Source organism: Stegodyphus dumicola, chromosome 10 (genome assembly GCF_044657685.1).
Source record: "Stegodyphus dumicola isolate Sdum_Otavi_A_Nest chromosome 10, ASM4465768v1".
Taxonomy (NCBI): domain Eukaryota; kingdom Metazoa; phylum Arthropoda; class Arachnida; order Araneae; family Eresidae; genus Stegodyphus; species Stegodyphus dumicola.
Window position 1 is genome coordinate 62,720,105 of NC_140777.1, and position 5,141 is coordinate 62,725,245.

Consider the following 5,141-nt stretch of genomic DNA (forward strand, 5'->3'; position numbering starts at 1 on the left):
ATTACTTTCGATTATATTTTAAAATCAATATCTTGAAATTTTCTAATCTTATTTTAATTGAAACAGAAGTGTTTGTTACATTAATTTTAAACTGTAAGAAGGAAGTATGTACAATTTGTAGTCAAATACAATTCCAGATGACTAATTTTTATAGATATTTACTAATATATTATTTTCATTTTATTTTATGTTTAATTCTGTCAAAGAAATAAAATTTCCAGAAATATAGTTGTACGTATACAGGGAAAAATGCATCTGATAACTCTATAAAAAATAAACTAGAATAAAAAAGTACTTTCATTTCTTCCCAGCTGTAAGGCCTCATACATTTGTACTAAGTTATTTTTTCTCAAAGGGATTTACTGTAATAAAAAGTAAGTAGCGTGAAGTTGCCTAAATAAACATTTACTCCCCTTTTTCTCACTATAATACGTGGTGTCATTTCCTATTATTTCTAGTTATAATTGTATTGGTAGAAACATTTCAGGTAAAAAATAAGTCTTTTTTTAATGCATTTTGCCCCCTAGTTGTGCTACTTTCTTAATAAAGATCTGAAATTATTCTTAAAATTTTAAATCTTACCTTAACACTAAACTCCTTATTCCTTACAATTCTAAAAATTCAGGGCATTTGATCTATTTAGATGTTTTAAAAGTTTCTGCTGATTATCCTGATAAAAAAATTCCATCAAGTGCATATCAATTATACAACTTCATATTTATCATTGCTAAAAAATTCTTAGATAAGTTACAATTAAATGATTTTGAGGAAAAAAAAATTACTAGTTATAAAAAAATTGTACATGTACCTATTAAACAAAAGGGATGTTACAGACATTAAATGATGAGAATGAAACTTGAGAATTTTGAATTCCAAAGAAGTGTAAAGTTTGTTGAATTTTTGCAATTTTCCTTTTCTGTTATTGAGAAAGATGCAATTACATATTCTTCAAAAATAGGAAGCTAATTGAAAAAGCTTAAATGTATGAAATTTTTTGCGCCTATATTGAAAATTAACACTGAATAAATACCAATACATGCTCAAAAATAGTATTTTTCATATTGCTCAAAAATAGTATTTTTCATATTGCTCAAAAATAGTATTTTTCATATTGCTCAAAAATAGTATTCAAATCATACTCCAGGTTTATTATATGTTACGAAATTCAATCCTACAGTGAAGTGAACAAGATCAAAACCGGAGAAATACTAAACAAATATGTGTAAATAGCAAATGTTGTTAAAAACTGATATTGCAAAAATAAAACATGATTAATAAATTTAGGATTAGGGATTTTCAGTTATAATCAACTGTTAACTTGTCATTATGCATTATTGTTGCCTTTTTATTAAGGAAGAGGATATTTAGTAAAATATATATTCAAAAAACAAACCAGCAACAGCCAGATCTTAAATATGTATTTTATTACCACCCTCTGAAGTATGTTAAATCAATTTCTGTTCTATTATTTTAAGTGTAAAATTATTTAAGGAAAGTTAAGATACGTATTTGAAATTAGGAAATGCAGTCGATGAAGGGAAAATCGGATATACATATTTATTTATTTAAAACCGAATGATATAAGCCTTCTGCAAGCGGTGGACTACGTTTCATTTTCTCTCGTCTTAAGGGAATAACAGCGATAAGTGGCTTCATGTGGGAACCATGCTGTCTGTAGAGAAGGACGATTTTAGTGACGTAGTGTCAGCCGTGCCGTGCCTTTGTATGTAGGAGGTACTGGCACGGTGCATCGGCTATGGCGAACATGGTTGGAACAAGGAAATGTGGGAAGAAGGATGCGTGCAGTGCAGCCAGAGTGACGTCAGTACGCGTGGATCGACGCATCCGCCGACAAGCTGTGGCGGTCCCGCAAGCCACTTGTACCGCGATTCTGCAGCATATGAACGTGTCGACCGGAACCGTTTCCCGTCGATTGGTTGAACGTAGCCTGCACTCACGGCGTCCGTTAAGAAGACTGCCATTGGCCCTACAGCATAGACGCCAACGTTTAGGATGGTGCCGGAATGGAGCTATGTGGATGACAAAATGGCGAAACGTCGTGTTCTCAGATGAGTCACGCTTCTGTTTATCCAGTGAAAGTCGCCGCATACGTGTGTGGCGTCGACGTGGAGACAGATCTAATCTGGCAGTAACTGTGGAACGCCCCACCGCGCAATAACGTGGCATAATGGTTTGGGGCGCTATTGCCTACGATTCCAGGTCACCTCTAGTTCGTATTCAGGGCACTATGACGGCCCAACGGTACTTGGATAATGTACTGGGGCCGGTGGCAATCCCCTACCTGCAGGGGCTGCCTAATGCAATTTTTCAGCAGGATAACGCCCGACCACACAGTGCTCGCATCTGCCAACATGCTCTGCAAGGTGTGCAGATGCTTCCCTGGCCACCGTACTCTCCTGACCTGTCACCAATCAAACATGTGTGGGATGTGATTGGACGCCGTTTGCAGACTATGCCCCTGCGTCGTTCAGAAGACGAACTGTGGCAAATGGTTGAAAGGAAATGGAGAGCCATCCCTCAGGGCACCATCCGCACTCTTATTCACTCTATACATAGACGTGTTTCTTCGTGCATCGCTGTCAACGGTGGTCCTACATCCTACTGAGCCGACGCCGTTCTCGCTTTGTATTCTGACTATCATTTTGAAATAAAGATCACTTATTGCTGCCTCTGTCTTTTTTCCAAATTTCATCACTTTTTGACCACTCATTCTTGGTGTTGCATTTTAAATGTCGAGCAGTGTATATTCATAAATCCAAAGAATTTTCCTCCTAATAAATGTAGGTGATCACAGTCTGAATAAAGGTAACAAATATACATTTTTTACTTTCTTAAATACCTGTTACTGATGAAAGGTATATAATATCCTGACAATTAAACGGATATAAATCTATTCATGAATCTAAAAGAATTTTCATCCTAATAAATGGACATTAACTGGGGTGAAGTTTCTAAAAACACAGTTTTAAGTGAAGATTTAATTAGAAATTTTGAAAATGCAGTCGATTGGCAATTGATATCTAGATATAAAAAATTATCAGAACCTTTTATTAGCGAATATAGAGATAGAGTAGATAGAGAAAATATATCAGCTTATCAGAAATTATGTGAACCATTTATGATTTTGTATGAAAATGAAATTAAATGGGATATTATATCTAGATCTCAAAAATTGTCAGAAAAATTTATTTTAGATGATGAAGATAAAATTAATTGGAGTAAAATATCAGAATATTAGACTTTAAGTAATAATTTTATTTTGAAAAATTAGTTATGAAATTAGTTTCTAGATATCAAATACTATCGAAGAATTAAAAGATATAAAATTGATTGGAATGAAATCATGAAATATCAGATACTTAGTGAAATAAAACTTTGCTGACTTGATTTACACGTCAAACAGCAAAAATCAGCATTATATTTGCAAGTTTCCACAAGACTAGTTTCGATGGTTTTATCAAACCATCACCCTTAGCTGCCAAAGAGCAAATGAATGAGATAAGATATAGTGACAGGATAAGAATGGCTACTGGCACCATCTATTGATGAAAACAAGAAAACTAAAACAATTTCTGTAAAGTCTGAAGGTAAAAATGGATTGGAATTAGGTTATTATTTTTACTTAAATCATTGCTGAATTGGTTCGGCACTTGAAGGAACCGTAATCTCGGAGCTTAACTTCTGGAATTAGAAGTGCCAGAGCCTTATGAAAGGCCATCAAGCAAGAAGAATAAAAGTATTCTAAATAAAATGTAAACTTTTAGCTAAAAGTGTAATAAATTGTTATATGGATGAGTAGTTGAGTAATGAAATGCTGCACGTCTTATTTGGGGTTCAACTCCAGCAGACTCTGACTAAATTTAAACCTTCAATGTACAGTATAAGAAACTATTTCAAAAGATTGTAGAAACTAAGACCTTTTTTTTCAACTCACCAATCAAAAATTTTAAAACTATTAAAATATCACCAATGAGAATATCTGTGATGCAGAGATGTGTGAATATGAAAAGTAAGAAGAGTTTGATGCTTTCTGACCACCATTCTCTACCTATGTAATTCTAGCTGATGAGCAGAATGTAACAGGAAAAAACATTTTCCTCAAATTTGAGAATTGATCTGTAAAGTGACGATTTTCATTTCCTACATTTGTTACACTGTTCCCAAAATTCTGTAGTTAGACTCCATGTAAAGTTACTAGCACTAGACATGCATGACCAGGATGATCACTTTTAGTGCTTTTGGAAATGAAAAACTTTCCCGTTCTTATAATTTGTTGCACTTCCTGGATAATAAGTCCTTGACATGTGGGTAGGGCTTTTCTTTCTTAAAAAGTCTCAAATCTCCTTCAAAGAGTTTGATTCCCAGGGGAAGACAGTCCTATGTTTAGAATTGATTTTTAAAGCCTGACATACTATTAAAATAAAATTTGTGATCAGAAGAATTTTCTCCTGAAATTATGTTTCATTTCTGTAAAAGAAGAGATGGAGCCTTGTTATTTAGGATTAGGTGCACTTCGACTAAAATTATGATTTATGGCAAAAATTGAGAAGCTCTAGTGGTCTTCGGCACAATTTAAACTCTGCCAATATGGAACTGACTGGAAAAGATTAAACAAGAAATTTAATAGCAGTACATAATAATAATTACAATTAAATATTAATGGGGTTATTTTAAAATTAATTATTCATTCCTTTTAGTAATTGTAACAGTTTTAATCAATTTTTCTTATCGTATCGGATATAATCAACCAAACTTCCACCCGCCCCAGTTTGTTATCGCGAGGTTCCGTTATATTCAGGAATAATAATTGGGATTTTTTTTTCATATTAATACCAAATTAAAAATCTATTATTAACCATAAACTTATTTTATGTTTGAAAAGTTTAATAAATCTGAAGTTAAATGAGTAAAACATTAAGAGAAAATGCTAAGACAAATAAAATAGGTTTTGCCTAATCCTGTTGCAGAGATACATACCAAGCTTTAGAAATGTGTTTTATTGATTTTTGATCATAAAAACATCAAAAATATTATTTCAAATTAGGTATATTGTTTTAGATCACTTAATTTGCTATGAGTTGAAAGGAAAGTTAAAAATTTTATGTTTTGTGAATTAGCAA